Source organism: Cynocephalus volans, chromosome 10 (genome assembly GCF_027409185.1).
Source record: "Cynocephalus volans isolate mCynVol1 chromosome 10, mCynVol1.pri, whole genome shotgun sequence".
Lineage (NCBI taxonomy): Eukaryota > Metazoa > Chordata > Mammalia > Dermoptera > Cynocephalidae > Cynocephalus > Cynocephalus volans.
In genome coordinates this window covers 106,530,148-106,538,972 of record NC_084469.1, presented here as the reverse complement: position 1 = coordinate 106,538,972, position 8,825 = coordinate 106,530,148, and the positions used below count along the sequence as shown (strand labels likewise).

The window sequence follows — 8,825 nt, the reverse complement described above, 5'->3', positions numbered from 1 at the left end:
GGGTACAGATGACTGTTATGCCCCTACTTAACTACTGCTTTACATGATGCAGAAGAAAATTAGATATTAGAAAGTGAACTTGGATTATTGTAAACTTTATCATGCTGTGACTCCAGTTACCTCTGCTATTGCAGATGTGATTTCTTTCTGAAGTGGGTAGACACACATCCTGAAAATTGGTATATAGCGTCCAATAGGGTAAATGATTTTTCTCTAAGAGCAGCTTATATCAGGGGCAGCTGTTTTAATCTGACAGGTCCAGTAGTACACATTTGCTCCTCTGACTCTTCCTATAGTATTATAAGTACCCAATTTCCTGTATTATGCATTTTGCTGCTGAAAATTCATGCAGTGGATTCTATTTTCAACACCAATCCCAGAAAAAATATAATGAGAGAGATCAAAAATTTTTAAAGAAAATACATTAAAAGACCCCAGTTGTTTACAATGTGTGAAAAATTAAAGAGACCAAACTTTGTCAATACGGTAAATTGCAGATGATATCAGTAATTTGAAAAAAAATTATTGCGATTTATGTCTTCAAGCATTTGGAACACTGTAGTTCATGAATAAGTCTACATTCAGACAAAATCCCCTTATGTAGAGAATGGTTTGGGCTGAAGAGTTTGTAAAGGGATTGCTTTATGTCCTTGTTTTTAAGACTGTAGATAAAGGGGTTTAGCATGGGTGTGACCACAGTGCACATCACTGAGGCTATAGCACTTAACCTGTAGTTTTGGGTAGCTGCAGAACTAAGGTACACTCCCAGACCTGTACCATAGAACAAGGAGACAACTGAGAGATGAGACCCATAGGTAGAAAATGCTTTATACTTGCCCCCAGCTGATGAAATTCTCAAAACAGATGTTAAAGTCAGAGTAAGAGAAAAGGATAACAGTGAGTGGAACAACACCTGTAATTCCAGTTGCAAAATACATTACAGCATCAATGGGGAAGGTGTCAGAACAAGAAAGTTGGGCCAGCTGATTAAGTTCACAGAAACAGTAGGGAATTTCCACTTCTGTCCAAAAAGACAGTCACAAAACCATTAAGCTCTCCAACAAAGACTGCAGAGCAGTTATGATCCAGGATGCCAGAAGCAGAAGACCACAGAGCCAGGCGTTCATGATGACGGCATAGCGCAGGGGTAATAGATGGCCACAAACCAATCATAGGCCATCACGGTTAGGAGGAAGTTATCCAAAACTCCAAAAAAACATGGAAAAGTATGTCTCACTAATGCATCCTGCATAGGTAATGAGTTTGCTCTGTGTCTGGGCGTTCGGCAGCATCTTCGGGATGGTGGTGGAGGTGAAGCAGATGTCAGCAAAAGAGAGATTGGAGAGGAAGAAGTGCATGGGTGTGTGGAGGCAGGAGTCAGTGATAATGGTCAGAATGGTGAGCAGGTTCTCAGTGAAGGTGACCAAGTACATGGACAGGAACAGCCCACAGACAAGAGACTGTAGGTCTGCCTCCTCTGAGAGTCCCAGGAGGATAAACTCTGAAACATGTTTGCTTTTCCAGTCCCATGTGCTGGTGAAACTATTGGAAAAGATACAAGAATGCCACAAATTTAGAGACACACAGTGTTCAACAGATTAACAGAACTTATGTTTGCCTTTTGCACACATTTAGTGAATGAATTCCTATATATCATCTACAGGTCTATTTCTCTTTAGCTGAAAAGTCAGGGAATACCAAGTGATTCATCTTCTTGATGCTATCAGTGAGTGGCCACCATAGTCTTTTGTCCTCAACATTTGTCCATAGCAATGTTTTCCTTTACACATTCTCTGAGACCTTTTTTTGTTCATTCATGAAATACTTTTACTAGATACTTTGTGCTAAGTATAGTTTCAACTTCAGGTCCTGGAAACAGAAGTGAAGTGAACATATTTTTATATCCTTGTCTTTAACAAGTTTTATTTTGGGATATGTGGGTACGTGTGTGTTGGGGTGACAACAGAATATCAATAAACTATAAAATTTATTTCATGTGGTCATTATAATTAGCAAATGATGCAGGGTAAGGATGTTATAGAGTGAAGAGGTGTTGCTTTGTGTTGCTTTGCCCCCCATGGATTTGTCCCCCCACTTCCCCTGGGTGACGGAGATGCAAAGGATTACTCAAATCCCATCTCTTCTGAGCAGTGAGAGGCCCCAAAGTGGTTAATCTCCCACTGGAACTCTCAAGCGAGAGGGATACCTTCCTTGGGAAATTAACGCCAAATTGGGGTTCTCTTCCTGCATTTATTTTCCAGACCAGGAAGTTACAGGAAGAGAACAAAGGTGAGGTTATAGTTTAACAGTATAGGCTGGTAACTTTCAGTGAAACAAGTCAGGTGACATTCCAGTAAGGCAATTAAGTGGTCCTATCAACACAAGCTTGATCTTAGCAAACATTCCTTCTTAACAGCAATTTCTCAGTATCTTTACATAACAATCAGTAACTAGTCTGTCTTTGAGCCAACAACCTGCTGTGCCACAATTCTTTCTCTTACACCACCACACAAGTAGCCCTGCAAGAAATTCTCAAGGCATCTGGAACCTGAAAACTGAATGTCACTACCACAGATACACAAGAGCAAAACCTGCTGTTAAAACAAAAATGCCAGTTAGAAAGAGCAAGAAGCTGAATAACGCCACCTCAAATATCCAACTAACATTGAAGAGAAATAAAAGTAGAAGTAACATCAAAAGACATTTAAAACATCTAAACTAAAAGCATTAAATGACAGGAATTAAACAATACCTGTCGATAACCACACTAAATGTGAATGGATTAAACTCCCCATTCAAAAGGCACAGATTGGCTGATTGGGTTAAAAAAGCTAAACCCAAGTATATACTGTCTTCAAGAGACCCATCTCATATATAGAGACACACGCAGGCTAAAAGCGAAGGGATGGAAAAAGATATACCATGCGAATGCAAACCCAAAATGAGCATGAGTAGCTATTCTTATATCAGTTAAAACAGACATTAAACCAAAAAACATAAAAAGAGACAAAGAAGGCCACTATATAATAATAAAAGGATCTATCCAGCAAGAAGCCATAACAGTAATAAACATATATGCACCCAATACTGGAGCACTCAGATATATAAAGCAAACACTCTTAGACCTAAAGAGCAAAATACACCCTGATACATTAATAGTGGGTGACCTGAACACCACTGAGAGATTGCTGTGGTTGTTTGTTTCGTTGCTTGATTAATTAAATTAATTGAGGTATTTATCTAGGATGCTAAAAACAGAAGTGAATACTGAACTCAGCAATGCTGGTGACTGTTGACTGCACAGTGACAGTCATGGAAGCCAAATGAGAAGAGGGGGTGGGAGGCTTAAAGGGGTTTCAGTAAAAGTAGAACATAAGTCCAAGGACCTTTGCAATTAAATGCAGAGGAGAAACGGCATTTGCTCTGGAGGGATGTGTAGTCAAGTGAGGGTATTTATTTTTTATTAATGAGATGGCTCATATTTTAGTATGTTTCTGAACTGATGAGAAATCCAGAACAATGGACTTTTCAGAGTAGTATTTTCTCACACACTGGGTATCTCAGGAAAAACAAATCAATGGGCTAAACTAGTACACAAACAAGCTTTACTTTACAATTATTTATTGACCTGTGATGCTGAATATATTTATGTTTTTGAGACATTTTTTCTTCTATTGCACATTGTGTAGATTCTTTACTTCTTTAGTAGGTTGAAATGTTTTTATTCCTGTTTGTAATCACATTTTTAAAAGCATCATAAGCGGGATTATTCACCAACTTTTGTGTCTGTCATTTGGTCCTTTTATAAAGCTATATTTGGGGGAAATGTGTGAATGTTTATGAATTTTGTGTAGACAAATTTATCAGTCAGTCATATTGTTTTCTCTTCATTGCTTTTAAAATGCAGAAAGTTCCTCTGCATGCTTTAAGGAAATAAATAGCATTTAATGCATATTTTCATCATGATTTCACACCTCTGTTATTCCTTATGGTACCTTTTGTCTTTTTGTGGTTTGATCTATTTCTAAAAGTTGCCATCATTTAAAAACAATTCTTCATTATTTGGATAAAAATCAACTTTATCTTTCATAAACATATTAGAATCCTCATATTTTTAAGATAAATTATACTTTTAGATACTGTTTACTCTACTCAATTAAAAAAATCCTTCCTATTATATTCTTTTATTTCTATGTCTTTGCAATTTAATCTTGAAGTAGTGACTCATTGATTTTATTAAATTATTACTATTTTATGTATTTATGTAAAGTTATTCTCTGACTTTTACTCTACTCTGTTTCATACAGTAGTTTGGAAACCACTCTACTCAACCAAACTGCATTTTCACTGCCATTCCTTGTTATCTAAGTTCTTAGTTTCACTTTAAAACTTCTCTTTCTGTATTATGCATACATACATACCCATACAGTTATTATACAAATGCATGAGTAGACTGCTGTGCACACTGGAAATGCTCTTTATGTTTTAGTGCAGTCTCCTTTTCTAACCGTTCTCCTCTTTTTTTCTCACTGTGTTGCACCTTAAGGAAGTTTCTGAAATCAACTACTGTAATGCCGATTCTTTATTATCAGTGGCTGCATAACATCTCATGTGTCTCCATGCTATTTACGCTATTGATGCTTTGTCACATTTTGTCCTCAGTAAATTACTATTATATCAGTGCTACAAAATTTGGGATTGCTTAATTAAAAAAGTACTCTCTACTGGCGGTGATTTTGTCCTCCAGGGGACATTGAGCAATGTCTGGAGACATTTTTGGCTTTCACACTAGGGATGGGTCTTTGGAAAGCCAAGGGTGCTGCTTAACTTCATACAATGCACAGGGAAGACCCCACCACAAAGAATGATCTGCGCCAGGATTTCAGTAGTGCCAAGGCTTTGAAACTCTGAGTTACAGATTATTTTCATTTTTTATATTTGTAACTATCTGCAGATTGTTTCCCCAAGACCTTGTAAAACTGCACATTTCTGCCAGCAAGATTACAGAGCTCCCCATTGGCCACCAATTTAAAAGTTCTAATGTCAGTAAATGTGACAGCTCTGAAAGTTTGAAAAAGATCTCTTGCATTCTTAAATTATTGTTGGATTTGAGCCAATATTTATATGTTTGATCACCATTTTGATTTGATTACTAATATATGCTCATTTCCTACAGTTAATTTTTCAATTGATTTTTATAGATTGTTGTTTCAGTATTGACTTTTGAAGCTATACTTATGGACATAAAAAGTTTTAAATTTTAGTGAAATGTGTATCTTCCTACTCCAGAGTCTTTTCTTACTTAAGATGGTTTGCTCATATTAAATTGTAGAGGTAGTTTTCTAGATATTCATGTAAAATATATTGTTTACTTTTATACTGAAGTCTTTAAATTCTCCGTGGTTTTTGTTTGTTTGCTTGTTTGTTTGTTTGTTTTGTAATTTATGAGGTAGGGGATGAAATTTTATTTTCTTCCAGACAGAAAGCCATTGATGCCAGCTTTTATTTAACTATTCAAGCTTTTCCAATTAAATCGAAATATAACTTTTTCATTTACTAAATTCCCATATATACTGAGGCATAATTCCTGATTCATTCAACAAGTAATAAATGGGCATTGGCCAAGAATGTGCCAGGACACTCTGGGAACATTCTCTAATATGCATTTTCTTAATATTTTTTTTATGTCTAGGTCCTTGACAACTTCATTATTAGTCCATCTTAATGTCCATAAATTAATGGTATTTTATATCTTGTTAATTAATGTTTGATGCTCCATTCCAACTGTTTAGAAAAGTTGTTTTGAAACTGCTCTATTTAACCATGTGTAATTTCACTGTTACTCATTATATTTCATAATTTTTCCTTTTCTTTATTTTTTTTTTCATATAATCACGCAAATACAGAGGTAAATAAAATGGGTAAAGTCCCTGCTATTTGGATCTTGCGTTATGATGGTGAACACAGGGTACAATGAATTAAATGAGTATGATGTAATGCCTTCGGGGATACACCACATGCAGGATGTCATTCAGTGGAAAAGGATAGTAATGTCATGATGTGTGCAGTGTGTCACAGAACATGGTCCTGGGAAGCCTGCGCATATTGGACAAAGATCAGACCAGGCCTAGCATGTGCTCTTTGGACTTGTCAGAAAATAGATAAAAACTGAGAGTCCAAGATTAACAGAGTAAAGGTACCACACAAGAAGAGTTGGGAGAGTGGGGACAGTGGTGCGCTGGACTTGCAGAGGGAGAAAATATACCTTGGGATACAAAGTTTAGTGGAGGGGGCAGGGGAAGGGGATGGAGGTTGGGGATAATTGGGTGGGGGACATGGGGTACAATCGCAATTTGTGGAAATGGGTATGCTGCCAGTATATATTGGGCCTTCACATCTTGGGCAACAAGGGTGACAATCAGCTTTTTATCTCATGAATATGCATAACCCATTAAAAAAAAGAGTGGGAGAAAAGTCTTGTCTCATCTCCTATCAGACCATATAAAAACCAAAACATTTCTTCTGATATTTCATTTGGTTGTTCTTTGTGTACTTCCATTTTTGAATTTTTGATTTAGTCCTTTGCTCTTTTTTTTTCTTTAGATGAATGTTCAAACTGACATATCTTACCACTATTTTTTTCTGAGTACCCGGTAAAATGATATCAGTCCCTATCAACTTCCTCCTCTATATCCTCTTTCTTTTTCATAGTATCCATCATATCTGAATGCTGCACAATTATCACTTTATCTACTTATATTTGTGTTTCTTTGTGTGTGTTATCAGTTATCCCTCTATTATTAGATTTTATGGACTTTCATTTCTTAGCACTGATCAATCACTGCCTAAATAGAGAATGTAATGTGACTGTCAACCAATTTATATTCCTCAAATCCAGGAAAGAATTGCTCACTAAAATTTTAGAATACATGACCATTTGGTGAAAGGCTGAGAATGGGACAGGGAATTCTAGTCAGAGGTAGCACAAGGGATCCACTAAAGAAATCATATTAATACACAAAATATAGGAATTAGTGTCTTGAAGGTTAGTAAGGCAGTTTGGGTCATGATGTCTTTCTCATTTTTTCATAGTCACATCAACCATATGGAACCAGGGAGTGATACAGGAATTTCAGAATTTCTTCTTCTGGAACTTTCAGAAGAACCTGGATTGCAACCCCTTCTATTTGGGCTGTTCCTGTCCATGTACCTGGTCACTGTTCTTGGGAACCTGCTCATCATCCTGGCCACAATCTCAGACTCCCACCTCCACACACCCATGTACTTCTTCCTCTCTAACCTGTCCTTGGTGGATATCTGTGTCACCTCCACCACTGTCCCAAAGATGCTGCTGAACAACCAGACACACAGCAAAGTCATAACCTATGAAGGCTGCATCACCCTGGTATACTTTTATTTACTCTTTGAAATTTTGGACACCTTCCTCCTGACTGTGCTGACCAGTTTGTGGCCATCTGTCACCCCTGCTCTACGCAGTCATCATGAACTCCCGGCTCTGTGTACTACTCATTCTGGTGTCCTGGATCATGAGTGCCCTGAATTCCTTGTTAAATAGCTTAATAGTGCTGCGGCTGTCCTTCTGTACAGACTTGGAAATCCCCCACTTTTTCAGTGAACTTAATTAGGTTGTCCACCTTGCCTATTCTGACACATTTTCTAATGACATGGGGATTAATTTGGGAGCAGGGCTGTGGTTTTGTGGACCCCTTATTGGGATCTTTTACTCTTATTCTAAGATAGCTTCCTCCATACCTGCAATCTCATCAGCTCAGGGGAAGTACAAAGCATTTTCCACCTGTGCATCTCACCTCTCAGCTCTCTCCTTATTTTATGGTGCAGGCCTAGGAGTGTACCTTAGTTCTGCTGCTACACACAACTCACCCTCAAGTGCTGTAGCCTCAGTGATGTACACTGTGGTCACACCCATGCTGAACCCCTTCATCTGCAGCCTGAGGAGTAAGGACATAAAAGGGGCTCCGGAAAATCTCTTCAGAGGGAAGCCGTAAAAGAGCTATTTTTCAAGAATTGCCTGTGATTGCAGGGCTCTAAGCTTCAGAACCAGGCATTTCAATTCTTTGATCAGGTCATGGAAGTGGAACTTGCCAATTATTTCCTGTGATTTCTATTTCATTAATTTTAACTGGTTTATACACTTTAAGGAACTCTGTATAGTAACCTTCTGCTCTGTCTGATATTCAATATATTTTACCTTCCCCTTTTCCTGCTTTCACAAAGTTATTCCCAACTTCGGATCATAAACTATTTGTACATTTCTATTCATCTCATATAGTGATGAGTTGTGCTATTTTTATGGAAAAACTACTCTTGACAGTTGAGGTTTTTGATACAATTTTATTATAAAAGAAATGATAGACCACAGTTTTTCATTTTTGTGTCTATCATTTCTTTCTATTTGACTACCTCAACTGCTCTTCCTTATAATTTAGACCTTAACATAGTAGTGGTTTTACACTTGATAATGGGATTTTATTCCCCTCATAAAGATCTGTTCTTTTTTTCCCCCTCAGCAACTATAATTTTTTATGTTTTTAATTTTATAAACAATTTATTTTAATTGACACATATTAATTTTATGTACAATCATATGTTTTCATATATATATATATATATATACACACATTGTATAATAATCAAGGACAGGTAGTTAGTGAGGATTCTATTCTCACACACAGCACAGTGTTCAGAGTGGGTACCATATTTTATGGCACAGAAAATTAATGAAATTTTATTTGCAGCAACATGGATGGACCTTGAGAGACTTATATTAAGTGAAATGAGTCAGG

The 8,825-nt window shown here is 37.0% G+C and overlaps 2 pseudogenes; one reads left to right on the top strand and one right to left on the bottom strand.

Annotated features, from left to right (window-relative positions):
* Nucleotides 1-532: 532 nt before the first annotated feature.
* LOC134387619 (olfactory receptor 7A10-like) lies at nucleotides 533-4,774 on the bottom strand (annotated as a pseudogene).
* A 2,331-nt stretch (nucleotides 4,775-7,105) lies between these two features.
* On the top strand, nucleotides 7,106-8,027 carry LOC134387618 (olfactory receptor 7A17-like; annotated as a pseudogene).
* The last annotated feature ends 798 nt before the right edge of the window (nucleotides 8,028-8,825 follow it).